A 21,363-nucleotide genomic window follows, 5' to 3' on the forward strand; every position below is an offset into this window, starting at 1 on the left:
CAGGCTTTTCCCACCTCGAATCAATTTGAAATTTGTGTTATAAAACATGATTTTCTAACCGATGTAATGTGTTTCAAGTAAATTAGAAGTTTGCCAGCATTAAGATTTCAGCATAATTTCTATCTTCCAGTGAGGTAAAAAGAGCTGATGAAGCAGAAGGTTGCAATAGCACTTTCATTACATTGGTCAGTGAAAACTTTTGTAATCCAACTACTCGAATTGAATTGAGAGCTTTCTAGAACAAATTCACATTGTTACCAATGACAAGTTTTCATTTCAATCAACTGATATTTTACAGAATAGAATTGAACCTATATAAAGGAATTTCTCATCAATTATTCTATCTCTAACTCACACAGGAATCACATGCCTTTAACAGAATGAATAACAGAAAGTTAACAACCTAACAAAAAGTTAACAACCTAATAACAGAAAGTTAACAACCTAACAACTTGACCATTCTATATCTCAATAGTCAGATAGCGCTTGGGTGTCCCTGGCCTATCCGATAAGAGAATTTCTACTAGTTGAGTGACGTTCTGGATAATTAAGCCGATCACTTTGGCCACTCTACTAAATTGAAGAATTTTGATATGCTTTTTCACACACATATAAAATGTACAGAGATTTTTCCATTGGAGTTTGGAACGGAACCAGCAAGAATGGAAAATTCAATGGATCCAGGTAGAGTCACATTTGATGATGAAATGGTGGCGATTCGAAGAAAGCCATTGAAGAATCTGTCATTCCTTTCACTTATGTATCTGCTAATTGCTTTGTTTTTATAAGAATTTTAATAGTCTTTTTTTTTTTTTTGAATTTCTTCTCTCTTCAATTGCCTGAAAAAATTGGCATATTTTATTTCATCATAGTTTATTTTAAACATTATTGCATGTCTGGTTAAGTTTCTTAGAGATTAAAAACTATTCACAATGACTCTGCCTTGTTTATGAAGGAATTAAGAAGTTTGGGTTCATTAAGTTGACTGAAAATGGATAATAAATTTGTTACTAGGAGTAACTACAATTAGAGAGTTGTGAGAGGTAGTATCAAATTTGATTTACAATATAAACTCAAAAAATTAGTCTTAATTTTTTTTCCATTTACAATTCTTTCTTTTTGTTTCTTATATTTTCACACTAAAATGAAATAAGAATAAGAACCTCAAATAATGATAAACAAATTAATTTTTAGGGGAGATAATCGAAATTCAAATTATTTGTTGAATCAAAGAAGTGAAAAAATAATTCATGTGTGAGAAGAATAAAAAATACCCATAAATGGATTTTTTTAATAAAAAATAAATTTAAATTTTATTTAGGAAAATAAAAACGAAATTGAATTAAATTAATCCTAAAGGAATAGGGAAACACAGGAGAAGAATAGTGTAGAAGGAAAAAATAGGAAACAAACCTTTAAACCAAATTAAAATAGAAATTTGGTTTTAATTTGGTAAGGGAAATATAGATGTAATCGTTTTTTCTGAGGATTTTCATTTTGGTATAGGAAGGGGAATAGGATAACATATATCATCTATAAACTACTCTCTAATGTATTGTTATAATATACTACAAACATACTGCACATTCAATTCTTAATTTCCAATGGCGGAATTATTGTGGAAGAGAGGCACAACTCTTGGACAAAGTGGATTCGGTATTGTTTCGTTTGCTTTTACCTCCAACGCACTATTTCATGGTGTTACTCTTCCATCTCTCATCGTTGTCAAATCTTGCAACTACAGTGATTCTCAATCGTCGAAATCCTCCGAATGTTCAAACATTTTCCTTACATTATTCACTGTTTCGGAGCTAATGTCTCTTTTGAAGATAACGTCAATCTTTACAACTTATTGCTCGAGTATGCTTCCAGAGGAAGCCTTGCCGATCGTCTTCGGAATTGCAATTCACTGCGGGAAGTTGAAGTTAAGAAACACATGAGGAATGTTCTTTTAGGGCTCAGTTGCATTCACAACAATGGAATTATTCACTGCGACATCAAGCTTGGCAATATTCTCCTTGTGGGCATGGACAAAACTTCCAAGATAGCTGATTTTGGGCTTTCCGTGACATTGGAACAGGGCATGAACCAAAAAACAAGGAGTTATCAGGGAAACAAAATGGTATATGGCACCTGAATCCGTGATTAACATTGAGTAGCCCACAAGTTGATATATGGGCTCTTGGCTGCCACCACTAAAAAAGTGCAAATTACATGGGGATATTACCTGGGGTACAATGTCGCAAGTAATACTTGCGGATTTTCTTGCAAAAATCTTAAATTCTTCAATATTAAAATATATATATTATCTGCGAAACATATATTGCCAACAAATTTTGCAGTTAAAATTAGTGTCATTTTGCACAAAATGAGTTCCTGCGATATTACCTAGGGAAACATATCCGTAAGAACAATATCTCTAGGTAAATATCTAGGTACGTGGACCAATAGGAAAATTTAAAATTCCTTTTTTAATTTGTATGAAAATTTCAGGTTGTCTCAAAAATTATTTTTGGGGATTTAGCTAGGCATTTTATTACCTTGGGAAATAATTGGAGATTTAAGAATGATTAGACCAATTATCTTTTAGATGGTTGGATTCTATTACACTTACTTATAATTATTTGGATTATAAAACCAATTAAAAACTTATATAAAACTTTAGAAATTGGAAAGTAATCATAAGACCAATTAAAAATTCATTTTGTTTCAGTCTAACCCACTAAGCTAGAAGCTTCTCTCCAAAACTCACATGCAGTGGAAGAAGTTTCACTGTTGTTTTCATCTCCAAAGCTAAGGTGAAAACAATTGGATTTCCATCTCAAAGCTCCAATCGGTGGAAGAAGTTTCACGGCTGACTCCAAGCTTATCTCAAAGCTCCCAAGCGAACCTCATGCTTCTCTCCAAGCGAATTTTTTCGAAGTAGAGTACTACAAATCCAGAAGATTTGCTTGCCATTCTACTTAAAAATAGAGGTTAATCTTCAAATTTCAAGCTTTGTGAGTTTAATCTGCAAATTTCAAGCTCTGTGAGGTTAATTGAGTGAAATATTTTTTGCAAATCAAATCTCTGCTTAAATAACTTGGTCAATGAATATTGTGGTTTTAAGTTTAGGTCTTTTTTTTTCTTTTTCATTAGCTATATTTCTTCATGTTGTTAGCTTTTTTGTTTATGTTGGTTGTGTTTGGATCAACTTTGCACACCTGGGTTAATCATCAAACTGATTGCTACACCCCACCCCCATATATATATATATATATATATATATGGTGGTCGGTGGGTAAACCTGCCACCAATGTTGGAGAAGATGAGGGTAAACCTGTCTATGAGTTGATTTCGGGGACATCGTTGTGGGAAGATGCAGATGTTGATGATATGTTGAACAAAATCAAGTTTGAGGAACCAAAGTTTCAGAATTCGAAGTTGTCAAATGAGGTTCAAGATTTTCTTGAAAAATGTCTTGTGAAAAATCTCATCATGCGTTGGACTGCAGACATGTTGTTGAACCATACTTTTCTACAGAATTCATCCAAAGTGGCCAACAAAAGGAAGAAGAAAAGTGATTCAATGTCTATTCTACACAAACTAATCCAGAAGATAATATTCAAGATCGGCAATCATAAATTCTCGAGGTAATTGCCAGATCAAAAGCCCCTTATACACGAAACAATCTAGAAGATAACATTCAAGATCGACAATCATATATTCGTGAGGCAATTTCCAGATGTGAAGGAAGTAGAGAATGAAACTTGTGGAAGGATATTGGGTACTGACAATAGATATATACATAATAAAATCTGATTTGTATGTATATAGAGAAGTATGTATGGGCTTGATCCCTCTTTAGGATTTCTTTTGGGGTATATGTAGGAAGCATTGGACGAAGATAATCTCACGTGTAGCCCCTTATTAGTTTAATAAAAAAAATTGTATAGTTGATCAACATTCTTTATAAAGAAAGGAGAGTTGTTATATCTGTGTTGGAAAGTTGAGTTTGTTATTATGATTGAATTTCTAGGTTAGAAATCTATGGTTTCCTTATTGATATTACTCCCCTTCTTTTCGAACAATATATATAGATGGCATAAACAGATGACAAGGCCAAAAAGTTGTTGGGTATGTACTAAGAATTAATGGGAAATGAAGATGGAAAAAGAAATTTGAAAGGTTCTCTTATGCTTTAGTAAGAAAAAAGGCATTTCTTGTAACACCCCGTTATTTGAAAGAGCTAAAAATTAGAAAGAACAATTTTTTGAAAGAATGAAAATCTGAAATTTGGTAAGTTATGTTAAGTATGTGTTTTGGGTCAACTTCAAACGACCATAACTCCTAGTACATAATGTGTTAGGTGGGCTACAACATATAAAATGAAAGGTCTTTGAATTATCTTTCCAACGCCACCGAGTTTACTAGTTTTCGAGTTCGTATGTAGGAGATATGCTCGTTTGAAGTCGGGCTGTCTGGATAAGGAAAGTCAACCGGATTTTAGAGGGGTATTTTTGTCTTTTCATTACCCAATTAAATTATTTCGTTTTTAGGAATTTATTTTGGGTCTAAACTGAGTTATTTCAGTTTACGCAATTAAGAATTATGCTAGGGCCTTGAGAGAAGAGAGGAGAAACGAGGAGAAAAGTCAAGGCGTTCTTGGAGATTTCTTGCGAAATTGAAGTCGTTTCACCAAGGGTTGATCCCTAAAGAGGTATGTGAGACTTTCATAGCATTGGGTTTGTTCACCCACACGCCAATTATGTTTGGTTCAACGAAAGTCGTTCTAGAAAGTTGAAAGTTGATGATTTTGAATTATGTTCTTGAATATTGGCTTTTTGTTCTTGAATTAAGTTGGGATTGTTGAGTTCTTGAGGAAATTGTGTCGATTTTAGGGTCATTTATGAATAGATTCTTGTGTACATGTACTGGGTATCTGAATCTAAAGAGGAATTGAGAAAAAGAATTGAACTTAGGCGAATTGGGGTTAGAAAATGAAGAAGGAAAAAGTCGGGCAAATCTGGGTACTAGGTCCGCGTCGCAAACCTATTCCTCAGGATTGGAATTTTCTCTCCGCGTCACGGAGAGGTCGTAGACCCTTCTGCATCAAAATTTATTTTGCGACCAAATATTAAAATACATCTCTGCGTAGCGGACTTGCTTCCAAATAGTGATTTCTTGCTCGTTTCTCATGTTTAGCTATCTAAAAACACTCCTGAACATCACAAGATTTTTCTTATCACAAATCACAACCTTGAATCCATAAATTTCAAATTCAAGGAAAGTTAAGAGCCAAGTCTAGAGAGTTTTTAGAGTCCTTTCAAACATCTTTTGCAAATGCTTTAAACTTGTTTTAAGACTTGAGTTTTGAGTTGAGTAAAGAGTAAAAAGTGAAGTTTATTTCTTCAAAAGAGTATATGGGGACCATGTATTCTTAAAGAGTAAATGTTTTCACATTTAATCAAGAAAGGAAACACCGATTTCCAAAAGAGCCTTTGAGCTAATTTTCAGTAAAGAGTAAATGTTTTCACATTTAATCAAGAGAGGAAACACCGATTTCCAAGAGAGCCTTTGGGCTAGATTTTGAGAAATTATCTCAAATCACAGGGAAAATTATGTTTTTAAACATATGAGCTAGTTATATTTTGGGAGTAGTATTGAACACCAATATGGGGGAGAGTTCAGAGAACTCACAGCCTCCACAAACCATGTAGCTAGCGTGGGTAGAAAAGGGTCATACTTTTTAGATGATTCCTTAGTGATTTTTAGCATAGACTTGTGGATCCACTTAGTAGTTAGGTTCTCTACCCCCGGCAAGGTATAGGAAGGCCCTAGCAGCATGAGGCAAAATGTTGTATCATCACATAACTCTTAAGTGATGATTATCGGTTAGAGAAACTCCCACATTTATATTTTGTATTCTTATTTACACAGAGATTACTTGTATTTTCACATACAAACAAAGTTTAAAATATATCCTTGCATACAAACTGGTTTCCATTGTATTTCTAAATACACAGAGTTGTTCCATGTTTTAAAAGGTTTTCTTTATATTGCATTTATATTATTGCTTTATATTGAAATGAGTTGAGTTGAGACCAGGTATGTTCCTTTAGTTCCTTTCAAGCTTATGTCTTGTTTTAGTATTCCCCTTGCATGCTCGTACATTCAATGTACTGATGACAGTTGACCTGCATCTTTTTATGATGCAGATTGAGGTAACTAGGATCAACATCCATTGCATTGTCGATCCAGTTGAGTTTTAGAGTTGTTGGTGAGCCTCCTTGCTTCTGGAGGATCCTTTTTTATTGTTTTATCACTTAGTTCATTAGGAAGTCGTGGGTCTTGTCCTAATGTCCATCTCAGTTGTTAGAGGCTTCATAGACAGTTAGTTATTGTTAGTTCTTGAGTCTTTTCCAATTTTCAGTATTGATGCTGAGACTTGAGTTGTCATTTTGGCTAGTTGAATGTTTCTTTTAAGACATTCTAAGTTTTTTGCATGAGTTTATCTTTTGAAATTGTTTCATGTTATTTAAGTCTTCCGCTATTGTAACACCTCATTTTTTGAAAGAACTAGAAAGACTTAGAATTGGAAAGAAGCCGTTTTTGGAAATAATCAAATTTGGAAAGTTTGACAAAGTTAAGCTAAGTATGAGTTTTGGGTCGACTTCAAACGACCATAATTCCTAGATCAGGATGATTCAGGTGTGCTACCAGATACCATAGGAAATATCTTTGAATTATCTTTTTAACGCCACCGAGTTTTCTCAGTTTCGAGTTCGTATGAGGGAGATATGTCCATTCGAAGTTGGGCTGTCTAGATAAGAAAAGTCAAAACCGAATTTTAGAGGGGTATTTTGGTCTTTTCCTTACCCAATCAGATTTAGTTCGTTTTTAGTAAGATTTTAAGGGTCTAATCCTATTAGGTTCAGTTTTATAATCCTAATTTACCCCTAGGGTTTTAGTTGAGAGTTCAAGAAGAGAAAATAAGAGAAAAGAGGAGAAAAGAGGAGAGAATTAAAGCGTTCGTCGAGAGTTTTGTGTTTTATTGCAGATTTTTGCCATGGGTCCAATCCCTAAGAGGTATGTCAGCTTCCATAGTGTTGGTTTTGTTCACCCACACACCAAACATGTTATTTTCAGCGAAATTTCATTCTCAAAAGTTGAAGGATTTAAGTTCTTGATAGGTGTTTTTGAAGTTCATTCTAAATCTTGTTGTGGAGGTTTTGATGATTTCTTGAGATTAAATTGATTGTTTTGAGTGGATTAGTGTGTACTTAAGTTGGGCAATTTAATCTAAGGAAAACTTGAGAAAATAAATCGATTAAAAGCGATTCAGGATCAAAAAACAAGAGGAAAAGTTCGTCAGTTTTGCCGGGGCGATGCTGGTGCGACGCGCCGCCGTAGCGCCAGAGAGGCTGGGGCAGCACGTCAGCAGTGCACAAGAAATGTCTCTCTGAACTATGGGGCTGACGCAGCGCGCCAACAGTGCGTCAGGTCCATCCGCCCCAACCCGTTTTTCATCGTTTAGCCCGTTTAAGTCCTTCTAAAGTGTACTAACACTTCCCATTGATTCTAACTACTCTAAATGACTTCTAAACACCTAGAAATCATTCATAACATGAATCATAAACCTTCAATCCACAATTCAATTTCAAGGTCGAGTTAAGAGTTAAGTCTTGAGAGTTCATTTGAACATTTTGAGAAAGTCCCTCTGAGTCCTTTTTTAGGAGTCTTCTACAACTTCTAGTAACTTGTTTCAAGACTCGAACAAGTGAGTATGAGAGTAAGAGGAATGTATTCATGAGCCTACTTTATCATTAAAGGATCTTTCATATCATGAACCATAACTCTTGAATTCATAATTCACATTTAGGAGAGAGTTATAGTAGAGTTCAAGGAACCCCTTGAGTTCAATTGTGAGTCCTTTGACATCCATCATCGATTTGTGTTAAGTTTTGAGTAATTGAGTATGAGAATGAGAAGAGTTGTATACATGAGTTCCATATTGATATTTTGACTCTTGAGTCGAGTCGTTCATGCCCATAACTTCCGCATGAACTCCATCAGTTGAGTACCTTTGAGAGGAGTAGTATCTTCAAATTCTAAGTCTTGAGTATTGAGTTTCTAATCCCACTTGAGATTATATTTCTGATCATGAGACTATTACATGCTACCCAAGAGGCCCTTGAGTTGAGTTTATCATGCCCATAATTCCGCATGAACCCTCTAAGTCGAACAGTCTTGAGATGAGAAGTATCTTTGAGTCCTTGAATTGAGTAGTTCATGCTCATAATTCCTCATGAACCCTCTAAGTTGAGCATTCTTGAAATGAGTAGTATCATTGAAGTTCTTGAGTCCCAAGTATTGAGTTCTATCTATGGTTATTGAAAACCTAGCACTGCATCGTTGATGTTTGCGTAATCAAGACATAACTTCCAATTCAAGTGTCTACGATCATACAATAGTAAAGTAACCCAATGAAGGGTTGAGGTCGAGTCCCAAGGGAGTGGTTTTGAGAATTAATAGAAAAATAAAATTACGTTCTAATTAGTCATAGCTATTAACATTATCGAATATAAACATAGTAAATCTACAGGGGTGACGCAAGCGTCAATTATCAATGGGGGAGGGTTTGTATTAATTAACAACTAAAAACAACAAAAATATACGAAAAACGAGATAAAGAGACGGGATTCTTGGGATGTGATAGAAATATGGGATAGACTAATTATCGGGTACATGCTTTTGATAGTAAATTGTTGAGTATTTGTGACTAGGTTAGACTATAGTGGGGGTAAATTCTCTCTCGAGCAACTTACCTTGAATCAACTCGTTTTCTCTCGAACACCGAGTTGCCGCATGAAGCACATCCTCCACCTTAGCCCATTCACTCTGTCGAGCTGAATGTGTGGGAGACGGACTAGGATTCACTCTCTCTAGCTGAATCCATGTCGACCCAATTCCACCGGCTATCAATTTAGTAGTCTTAGTTTTACGACCTCTCTCTCGAGCAAGCCAAAAACACTAAGATGAAATCGTATTTGCAACTACAATTCCATTAAGTTCATACACAACTACTAAACGAAATCACCTCTAAACAATAAATAAACCATCAACAAGCAAGACCCAACAAATAATCTAACCCATATTCACAAAATCACACCCCAAGAATTGGGGTTCTAGCTAGACACGTAAAAGAGATAAAAATTTATACCAATATTAGTTTCCATCAACTGGATATGAAGGATTAAGTCTTAAACCACTTCAATAGTGAAGAATCTTTGAAACCCACATCCAATTTCTTGGAGTTGAAACCCTTTGAATACTCAAGGTCTTAGAACAAAGTTTCCAAAACCCTCTAAAACTTGAACTCTCTAAAAACTGTAAAAAGTTCGAATAATAATAGTGATATGATACTAAGCTAGAAATTTAAACAAGTGTTTATAGTGTTTGAAAATTTGTGCTGCAGAGGACCCTTCGGCGAAGTTAGTCGGGATCGCCGATACACTCGGCGATCCACCGTTTGGTCGATTTCATCGCCTTCCTGTTTTAGCCTTCAACCTCTTCGCATTTTGAGTTGTTGGGCAATATGGTACTGCTTCACGGAACTGCTCGGTGATGTACCGACTATTCTATTTCATTGCCAACTTGAACTTTTCCTTCGGGGCTCAACACATTGGAAAAAAGGCGATCTCCAGGCAGATTGGTGACTCACCAACTAGGCTCAGTGATCTTCAGGCCTTCATTTCTTCGTTCTTTTTAGCCGCCTTGTTCCTTCTTGCCAATAGTGTCCATACTTTGCCTCAAACTCCAAATAATTGAAACTTAAGGATTTTCATCAGATATTGAGACAAAATATGCATTTGAGGACACTAATTCTATCAAAATATAACCCTAAATGAGTCCAAATTATGGACTCATCAACACCCCTAACTTAAACTTTTGTTTGTCCTTAAGCAAACTCGAGTTCGGCTGTTCAAAAAGGATGTCTCAAACAGTGCTACACAAGAATCAATCATGGATACACACAACAAGACTCACTTTACTCATGCAAAGATCAATTGTGCACTCAAAGATTCAAGTTGTGACTCACCATAATCAAAGAATCTCAAGCTCACAATACTTGCTTCAAATGCAAGTTCAAGCTCAACCAAAGTGTTCAAATGCCCTCATACAAAGAATGATTCCATATTCACACAATGGTTTAATCATTTAAAGTTTCGAAATCAAATGCAATGCTCACTCTCACAAAGAAAAACACAATGCATGCTTTCACCTATAAGTTTGCCCGTATTTTCCAATCAACAATTGTTTCAGCTCACTCAAGATCAAAAAGGTCTTTTCAAGGCTTGTAATGGGGCTGAGTGCAAAGGTATGGTCATTTAGGCTCAGTGACTTTTGGCCTCATGAAATGTGGTACTCACGACACTTCCTTTCCTCTTCCTTCATCATTTTCTTTAGTACTCATAAGTCATCCCATTATTCACTCTTCATGGATTGTTTGGAACCCCATTCCTTTTTGCATTTTTATAACTTTATTGCATAACTTTTTTTTTCTTTTTCATTCTTTTCTTCTCTTTTTTTTTTGTATGGAGGGATTCCATTTTTCTCAACACCATGGGTAAGAGAACTTTCTAGCACTTCTTGACTTGCCCTTATCTTTTCACCACACCCCCAGCCTAAGTTGGCTATTCAATCAACCACAAATCAAGAGGATTATAGGTAGTGGATTAAGAGAGGTCTTGTTTTCATCAAGTTTCATCCAAAGAAAGGTAAGACTCAAGGGGTGTTCAAAAGAGGTTCACACACTCACAATGTAGGCCATAAAAGAGATATATGTCAAATTGTCTCACACTCTTCGAAGTTGCGTAAGATCATATCAAGAGATAGCCTTACTTAGTCGACCGAACCAATAGGGTAAACTCTTGGTGTTATCATGCATGGTTCATAATAGCTTATCACACAAGGCATCGACACTAAAGTCAAACAAGACTTCACAATTTCGCTAGTGTGCAACAACCATTACAAGAGACTCGATTTAATAATTGGCTAGTCACAACGAGATACAAAGAGTTCACATATTGTCTATGTAACTTCACTTGGTCTCATCGTAGCCGCACATTCATGTTTGTTCAATTATGAGCACTATTGGAGTCATCGATATTGATCAAAACTGATACTCAAATTTGTAAGAGAACAACCATATTCAAGACATACAAGAGGTGGCGAAATTTTTTTGGAAGGGTCAAAATCATTTGCAATTTAAAGCAAAAGGAGTCACAAGCTCAAACCTACACAATTTAAGCACAAAAACCCAAATACATAAACAAAACACGATTCACGAATAGCACACACAAAAGTGGGCCTCATCCCACCACAAATAAAAATTAATTTTTCCTCAAATGCAAATAACAACATATCCCGAATGTAATTTAAAGAAAGACAGAAAGGGAGGTAAAAATGGGATCATGTATACGCAGTTGCTCCGTCTGTCTGGGCATCAGTGCCCGATGCCTCACCTTGAGCCTGGGCATCAGTGCCCGAAGTCACCTCAGTGGGAACAACAGTACCAAATTTACCAAGGGCTGTTGAGTGTGAGTCTGCCAGAAAGACATACACCGCTCTACAAAATCCCCTGGCCCATGAAGGAATATTAGGGCCCAGGGTAATGGTTTTTCTAGCAGAAGTGGGTCTCTTGCCCTTGCCTTTCCCAGTAGTTGTTGGTAGTTTGGAAGATTTTCCTTTCCACGTAACTGCATCCTCATTTATTGCAATACGTTTGGACTTCTCTTGAGCTGACGTTATTCTTTCAGCAGCTTTAGATTTAGTCATATCTGCAAAATCTCGAAGAGAAGTTAGAGAAACATTTGACAAAAGCATCGGAGATCAGTTGTTGGTAAGCATCACCGACTCTTTCGGTGAATCGCCGATATCATTCAGCGATCTAGGGTTAGTCCGCTGAAAGCTACAGTGCACAGAGATCCAGGGGAGTTGACAAGGATAAAAAGAGACTTTCAGCGAGCTGCCGAAGGTCTTTGGCGACCTTCAACTTCTCGTCGAAAGTTACAGAACCCATCAATACATAGAGCATAAAATTTAAGGGCGAAATGGGGACATTAAACGAAATGCCGAGTGGTTCGGTGAGCTTGACCCAGCTCGCCAAACGGCTCAACGTGTCTATTTTCAATCCAACCTCTCGAATTTAACCCCGTAACCCGCAAAAACAAAATCAAAGTATGCACTAGTACAATTAAGGTAGGACCCATAGTAACCAAACACAACCCTTTGAATTTCAATCCAGTTTAAGGCATACAATTATGGGAATTTAACAGTTACAACTACTCGAGCAAGATTATCAGATCAAATCATGCATGTAAACAATCTAAGCTTATCGGAGAGGCCCAGCACATAACAACTCAATAAGATCAATTGCAAATAAGCACAATTTTTGCTAAGATGAACTGGGGGCATAGAAAACCAACCTTTGGTGTTGACTACGAGAAAATTGAAATGCTAGGCAGCATTGTAATCCAGCTCCAAGCACAAATCAACACTAATAATATTCTAACAATGCAAGAAATATAGAAACTAAAGTGCAGGTGTGAGTTTGGGCAGATAAAAAGTGAGGGAAAGTGAATGAGTTTTCAACTTTTAAACATGTCCTGCAAAACCATCCAGTTCTCACCCACTCTACGACATTAGTAGTGCTCGCCGAGCCACTTGGCGACACGCTGGGTTGTCAATTGCCTTGCCAAATTTTATAGGGCCTCAAGTTGCTGTGGGAATCCAAACAATAGTCTTCGTCGGGATCGCCGACATGGTCGGCGATTCACTAATAATTTTCCTAGGCTCACCAAGTTTTACAGACTCTAATTTGAAGATGTCTTGAGTCAAACGGCAGATTAGGTCGGGTTTGCCGACCACTTCGGCGACTCGCTGATTGGACTTGTTTCTAGCCACCCTACACTTTTTTGAACACTTTCCACACTTCAACCTGTACAAACAACACACTATTATTTTACCAACACACAAATAAAAAGCGATAAAGGGTTTTGGGTTGCCTCCTAAACAGTACCTTAGTTAACGTCGCAGCACGACGCAAGTCCACCTTAAAACCTCATTCTTGGGGTTAGCCATAGTGTCACTACGCAAACCCCCCCTACTGTCTCGGATTGAGATGAGATGATATATGACCCATTTAGGTCTCAAACTACTTTAATCGACACTGAATGAGAGGTAAAGAGTCTGGCTAAGGGTGGACACATCTTCTTTCATTTCTTTCAAAAATTTTTTTGACCATTCAACTTTGTTGAGGATACGAAAGAGCATATCCTCAGACCTACCACCTTCTGAATCCTTTAGCTTTTGGCGCTCATGGGGAGACACATATTTGTCCTTCTCCCCATCCTTCCAGTTATGATTTTGGTCCCTCCATTCTCTGTCGTGATCTTTCTAACCATCCTCTCTAACCCAACCTTGGGTAGTTTTAACGATAATCACCGCCTTGGTTTGCTAGAAAGTTTACCTTCTCATTATACAAGGCTTCAAACTTCGTTTCCTCAGGATTTACACACCCAACCCCAACGACATTGACACCATGGGCATCGGCCCTCATGACATTTTTGGATAAAATGTCATTGTGTCATGATCTTGGCCATATTTTGGTGTCTCTCATGATCTTTCTCCATCTAGTCCTTAGAGAGGTTGAATGTGAGAGGGTAGACTTAATCTTTACGGGTGTACCATGCTTTATTTATGGTCGTCATGCCATCTAAAAGTTGGGCTGCTACTGCATACGGTTGCTGCATCAGGCCTCCAGGTGAAAGTTAATCAGCGACACCTTTGTTTACCGAGTCCAGGCTTCGGTAAAAGTACTGCAGTAAAACATTGTCAGGCAGACCATAAGTCTGACATTGGAGCACCAACTTTTTGAATCGCAACCAAGTCTTATGAATTGGCTCGCCATCCAAACACTTAAAGCTTTGCATACTATCCCGAAGAGTCATCATCTTCGAGGGAGAGAAAGATCGCACATTAAATGCAGTGACCAACTCCTCCCACGAAGTGATAGATTCGCGTGGCAACTCTGCCAGCCACTTGCACGCTTCTTCGATCAATGAGAAAGGGAATAACCTTAACTAGACTGACTCCTGAGAGATGTTTTTGAAAGAGAATGGTCCGCACATATCCACGAAGTTTCAAAGATGCTCGTGAGGATCCTCATGAGCCAATCCACTGAAAAGTCCCTTTAGTTGCAACATAGTACTCGTTATATGGAACACTGCATTTCCTTCAGCTGGAGGTAAACGGATGGCCCCAATACCTCCCATGAGATGGGGGTCATTAATGTTGGGCTCTTGGACATCGTTGAGATTTCCGATATTGTCTTGGTGGCCCACCTGGCTGCAATTACTGCCATTCACACTCATACTTCCTGAAATATTTTCACAAACAAACAAAAGAAAACCAAAGATTAAGTAAGTAAACTATGACTTAGAACAATAAAATTTTTACTAAACTAAAAATTCTCAAATAACACCACTCCCCGGCAGCGGTGCCATTTTGATGTTTCCGTAATCAAGACACAACTTCCAATTCAAGTGTCTACGATCATACAATAGTAAAGTAACCCAACCAAGGGTTAGGGTAGAGTCCCAAGGGAGTGGTCTTGAGAATTAATAAAAAAATAAAATTAAGTTCTAATTAGTCATAACTATAAACGTTATCGAATATAAACATACTAAATCTAAAGGGGTGACGCAAGCGTCAATTATCAATGGGGGGGGTTGTATTAATTAATAACTAAAAACATAAAAAATATATGAAAATGACATAGAGAGACGGGATTCTTGGGATGTGATAGGAATACGGGATATACTAAATTATCGAGTACATGCTTTTGATAGTAAATTGTTGAGTGTTTGTGACTAGGCTAGACTATGGTTGGGGTAAATTCTCTCTCGAGAAACCTACCCCGAATCAACTCGGTTTCTCTCGAACACCGAGTTGCCACATTAAGCACAACCTCCGCCTTAGCCCATTAACTCTCTCGATCTGAATGTGTGGGAGAAGGACTAGGATTCATTCTCTCGAGCTAAACCCATATCGACCTAATACCACCGGCTATCAATTTTGTAGTTTTAGTTTTATGACCTTTCTCTCGAACAAGCCAAAAACACTAAGATGAAATCGTATTTGCAACTACAATTGCATTAAGTTCATACACAACTACTAAACAAAATCACATCTAAACAAGAAATAAACCATCAACAAGCAAGACCCAACAGATAATCTAACCCATATTCACAAAATCACACCCCAAGAATTGGAGTTCTAGCTAGACATGTAAAAGAGATAAAAATTTATACCAATATCAGTTTCCATCAATTGGGTATAAAAGATTAAGTCTTAAAACATGTCAAGAGTGAAGAATCTTCAAGACCCACGTCAAATTTCTTGGAGTTGAAACCCTTTGAATCTTCAAGGTCTTAGAACAAAGGCTCCAAACCCCTCTAAAACTTAAACTCTCTAAAACTGTAAAAATTTTGAATAATAATAGTGATATGATACTAAGCTAGAAATTTAAACAAATATATATAGTGTTTGAAAATTTGTGATGGAGATGACCCTTCTGCGAAGTTAGTCGGGATCGCCGATACACTCGGCGATCCGCCGTTTGGTCGATTTCGTCGCCTACCTATTTTAGCCTTCAACCTCTTTGCGTTTTGAGTCATTGGGCAATATGGTACTGCTTCACTTAACTGCTCGGTGACGCGCCAACTATTTCAGTTCATAGCCAACTTGAACTTTTCCTTCATGGCTCAGCACATTAGAACAAAAGGCGATCTCCAGGCATATCAGCGATTCTCCAACTGGGCTCAGCGATCTTCAGGCCTTCATTTCTTAGTTCTTTTCAGTCGCCTTGTTCCTTCTTACCAAGTAGTGTCCATGCTTTGCCTCAAACTACAAATACCTGAAACTTAAGGATTTTCATCAGATATTGAGACAAAATATGCATTTGAGGACACTAATTCTATCAAAATATAGCCATAAATGAGTCCAAATTGTGGACTCATCAGTTGTCCACGTCCATAATTCGACATTAACCATATTTTGAGAAGTCTTTTACAAACGTTTTAATTTTGTTTTAAGACTTACGCTTTGAGTTAAGTGAAGAGTAAGAGTAAAGTTCATTTCTTAAAATGATATATGGGAACTAAGTATTCTCAAGAGTAAATGTTTTCACACTTAGAAGAGGAGGAAACTAAGATTTCCAAAAGAGTTTTGAGCAGTTTGAGTAACATCTCTTTTTAGAGAAATATTTTGAGTAATAATCTCAAACCACAGAAAAGAGTTATGTTTTTAAACATATAAGCGGAGTATTTTGGGAGTAGTATCGAGCACCGATATGGGGACGAGTTTGAGTTCAGATAACTCACGTCTCCATAAACCATGTAGACGACGTGGGTAGAAAGGGTCATACTTTTTAGATGATTCCTTAGTGTTTTTTAGCATAGACTAGTGGATCCACTTAGTTAAGAGTTCTTATACCTTGGCAAAGTATAGGACAGTTCTGGCAGCGTGGGGGAGATGCTGTATCATCACATAGCTCATAGTGATGGTTGCCAGTTAGAGAAACTCCCACAGAGTTATATTGTATTTTTATATACACACTGAGTATTATTGTATTTTCAATACATTGAGTTGCTATCTACAGTTTTACAGATTTCCATATATATTGCATCGTTTACTATTGCTTTATCCTTGAGTACTTATGAGTTGAGTAAGTTTGAGTAGTTTTGAATATCCTTGAGTATTCCTTGAGTTGAGTAAGTTTGAAAAGAGGTAAGTATGTTTCCTTTTTATCAAGTTCAAGCTTATGTTATGCTTTAGAATTCTCCTTACATGCTGGTACATTCCACGTAGTGAGCTATTTGGCCTGCATCTTTTCATGATGCAGATCTAGGTATTTTCATGGAGTTTGAGTTAGCTATGGTGAGCCTCCTTTCTTTCGGAGGGTTCCACTTTTACTTTCAATTATATAAGTTGTTAGGAGGTCGTGGGTCTTATCCCGACTTCCATCTTTTTCATTTAGAGGCTTCATAGATAGACAATAGAGTTTCAAAAGTCTGTTCATTTATTTTGTTAAATGTTTTAAAGACTTAAGTTGCCTATTTTATGGCGAGTTGAATATATGATTTTATACGGAGTTGTTCATTTGAGTTAAAGATTTGCAAAAGTTGAGTTCATGAATTTTATTCAGTTTTAAACTTTGTATGCTTGAATCAGTTTTCCTCTTGTAGTCAGCCAGGATGAGGTCTCGCTTGGGGACCAAAAATGGTTCTCGAGTGCCGGCCACGTCCAGTGTGTAGGCTCGGGTCGTGACAAACTTTGGTATCAGAGCACACAGTTCAAGTGTCTTAGGGTGTCCATGAAGTCAAGTTAGTAAGGTCTTGTTTATGGTTGTGTGTAACACCCCGTAGCCGAAAATAGGGATTTCAGATTTCTGGTGTTACAGGTGGCACTCACGGACACCATCAACGGACCGTAGATGGACTCACGGTCCGTCCTGCAGGTCCATGGTTCGTGACAGAAAACTTCCCCAGAACTCAGTCAGAAAATTTGGCTAAGTGTTGACCCACGGCCAGACTTACGGTCCGTAGGTCAGGTCACGGACCGTAGTTCGTGTCCGTGGATCGATGCCCCAAAAGCCCAACTTCAGTCCCGAACTACGGTTGACCAGCACGGACCATCATTAGATCCACGGTCCGTAGGTCTGACCGTAAATCGAAGGTTAGCAGTCAGTTAGCTAAAAATTCTGATGGGTAAACTTCAGATGGTCATAACTTTTAGTACAAAATTAATTATGTGTCCCATGACCTATGGTTAGATAGATAATTGAATTATCTTTCCAATGCCACCAAGTTTGCTAAATTCGAACCTCCAAGTAAAAAGATATGCTCGTTTTAGTGAAGGCCTGTCGAGCAGGCCTGACTTACGGACGCAATCTACGGACCATAGATTGACCTACGGCCCGTAGGTCCAATCCATAGGTCACTCCGACAGCAGTTAATTCATGAGGTTTTAATCTGTTTAAGCCTAGAAACATAACTAGAACTTATCCAAGTCAATTCATTAATCAAAACTTAGAAAATTAGAAGCAAGAGAGGAGAAAAAGGTCAAGAACCCTAGTTCAAGAATGCAGCGAGGTTTCTTCAGTTCTTGCCCCGAAATCGAAAGATTTCTCCGTGGAATTCGTCACCAGGTATGTGGGATTTCACTAGTGGGTTCCTTTCGCCCATTAGGTCCCTAGAATTCAGTCAGATTCTTGATTCCATGATTATGAACAGACCTAGGGTTTCTAGAATTTGAACAGATCATCATTAGTTAGTTATTTAAATGTTCCAAATCAGATTATCATGTTATTGCTCAGTTTATCGCATGAATTTCAGAACCCTAGCTATGTATTTCTTTAGTTCTTGAATTACACATGCTAGGTCAGATATTTCAGTATTCAGTTATACATGCCTCAGTTTATGAATGCATCATTATCAGATTAATTGTTGCATTCTCAGTTTGCATGTTCAGTTCGAGCTATCCAGTATTTACAGAAATTCAGTCATAACCAGTTAACTACTTAATTCATTGGGAGTAGCATAATACCGAGTTGGACTAGGGTTTCAGCGTACCCATATAGTCCCAGAACTACGAGCCACGTAGGTGTAAGTCCCCTCTGTGGGCAACATCAGTTTAGTGATCACGCCAGCATGCCTCTATACCTCTGGCAGGGTATATTGGGTCCTCTCGATGGGGCGTATACATCGGACTCCACATTTAGCTCATGTGGTTTAATGTCGGTTATTAGTAGCTCCCACAGTTCAATCAGACTCTATTGCATTGACCACATTTACAGTTCATTCAGTATTCAGTCAGCATGTTATAAATTGGTCATTGCATTCAGTTAGCTCAGTATTCAGTATCTATATCATGGTTAGATTATTTCATTGCTTTATTGCTTTGTTCAGTTATATGTTCTTTCAGCTTGACTCTATCCTGCATGCTCAGTACCTTTCAAGTACTGACGCATACGTGCGCTACATCTTCTCGTGATGTAGGTTCAGGTTCTCAGTATCCAGATCACGCTTAGATTGATTCCCGATCATTAGTTCAGCAGAATCAGTTGGTGAGTCCTCATTCTTCGGGGACAATAGTCATGAGTTTCTTTTTCAGTATTTTAGTCTTTAGTTTCAGTTTTGCTAGACTTAGCTGGGGCCTGTCCCAGCATTTCTAGTCAGTTTAGAGGCTTATTTCAGACATAGTTAGATTCAGCTTAGTATCTTGAGTTTGATATTTCTTTTGTATTAAACTCTCAGATTTGATATATTCAGTTATAGTATAATGGTATTCCCCATCTTTTCAGATTTATTTTATGATTTAGCTTCCGCATCAGTTTATTATCTTTAGTATGCTCATGATCATGCCAGCAGGGTTAGCTTGGGATCACTTGTGGTCCTAGGTCCCGTGTCCGCGTCTCGGGGGTAGCTCGGGGCGTGACAAACTTGGTATCAGAGCCTTAGGTTTAAGTGTCTTAGGATGTCTGAAAAGCCGCACTAGGTAGAGTCCTTCTCATGGGTGTGTAGTGCGCACCACATCTAATGAGAGGGAGGCTACAAAGTGTTTAGGAAATTTTCATTTTCTTGTTACTCTTATCATGCGTAAGGTATGATCTAATTCCATTCTAACTCGACATTTTACGTTTCAGTTATCATGCCTCCTCATAGAGCTTATGTCAGGAATGCGAATGCTAGGAATGCAAACACAGCTCCTCCAGTTCCAGATCAAGAAGTGTCGAATGCTGAATTCAGGAATGCCATTCAGATGTTGTCTAAGAGTGTCGCTAACCAGAACAATCAGCGAGTTCAAGCTCCTGTGAATGCAAATGGTGGATCAGCAGCAGCTAGGGTTCGTGACTTTGTTAGGATGAATCCTCCAGAGTTCTTAGGATCGCAGACTGGTGAAGATCCCCAGAATTTCTTAGATGAGATCAAGAAGATCTTTGAGGTGATGCAGGTCACTGGGAATGATCGGGTTGAGTTAGCATCTTACCAACTTAAGGATGTAGCTCATATCTGGTATACTCAGTGGAAGGAGAACAGGGGTATAGATGCCGCTCCTATTACTTGGGAATGTTTCAGCGAAACCTTTCTAGACAGGTTTTTCCCCATAGAGTTGAGGGAAGCAAGGGCCCAGGAATTTATGAACTTGAGGCAGGGTAACATGACTGTCCAAGAGTATGGGCTCAAGTTTAACCAACTCTCCAGGTATGCTCCTCACATGGTTGCTGATTCCAGGGCACAGATGAATAAGTTTCTGTATGGAGTGTCAGACTTAGTGAAAACAGAGTGCCGAAATGCTATGTTGTTGGGAGACAGAACATCTCTAGGCTTATGACTCATGCTCAACAGGTTGAGGGTGATAAGCTTAGGGAACAGGCTAAGGAGACTAAGAAAGCAAGAACAGGTAACTACGAGTATTCCCACCAGAACTCGGGTGGTGGAAATCGCTCGCATTTTCAACAGAAGTCTTCGACTTCAGCCCCTTCATCAGCTAGTGTTCCATCCCCCAGGTTTCGTAATGATCAGAAAGGTAGGGCGTCAGGCTCTAAGTCTCAAGGTAGTGTTTCAGGCACCAAAACCTACCCAACTTGCCCGAAGTGTAGTAAGAACCATCCGGGCGAGTGCCTTGCAGGTAAGGAAGGATGCTTTGGGTGTGGTCAGTTTGGTCATAGATTGAAGGATTGTCCTTCGAGACAAGGTCAAGGAGGAAATAATAGTAGAGCTCAGTCTACAACTTCAGCAGCACCAACAGGTCGCCCGACTCAGCAGGGTAACTCTTCTGGTACTGGTGGCGGACAGCGCCAAAATAGGCTTTATGCTCTTCAGGCTCGTCAAGATCAGGAAGATTCTCTTGATGTAGTCACAGGTACGTTACGAGTCTTTGATCTTGATGTTTATGCATTGTTAGATCCAGGGGCTACTTTGTCTTTTGTAACTCCTTACATAGCAGTCCAATTCAGTGTTAGCCCAGAAATTCTCTCAGAACCTTTCTCAGTCTCTACTCCAGTCGGTGACCCAGTTATAGCTAGATGGGTATACAGAAATTACCCTATCACAGTCTCTCAGAAAGTCACCTCAGCAGATCTTGTAGAGTTAGAAATGGTAGACTTCGATGTCATTCTAGGCATGGATTGGTTACATTCATGTTATGCCTCAGTTGATTGTAGAACTAGGATTGTTCGTTTTCAGTTTCCAGACTAACCAATTCTAGAATGGAAGGGTAGTAGCTTAGCGCCTATGGGCCGATTCATTTCTTACC

The 21,363-nt window shown here is 38.1% G+C and overlaps 1 pseudogene; it reads left to right on the forward strand.

Annotated features, from left to right (window-relative positions):
- The first annotated feature begins 1,604 nt into the window (after positions 1-1,604).
- On the forward strand, positions 1,605-2,199 carry LOC125856050 (mitogen-activated protein kinase kinase kinase 20-like; annotated as a pseudogene).
- The last annotated feature ends 19,164 nt before the right edge of the window (positions 2,200-21,363 follow it).

This window comes from Solanum stenotomum, chromosome 2 (genome assembly GCF_019186545.1).
Source record: "Solanum stenotomum isolate F172 chromosome 2, ASM1918654v1, whole genome shotgun sequence".
Classification (NCBI taxonomy): Eukaryota; Viridiplantae; Streptophyta; class Magnoliopsida; order Solanales; family Solanaceae; genus Solanum; species Solanum stenotomum.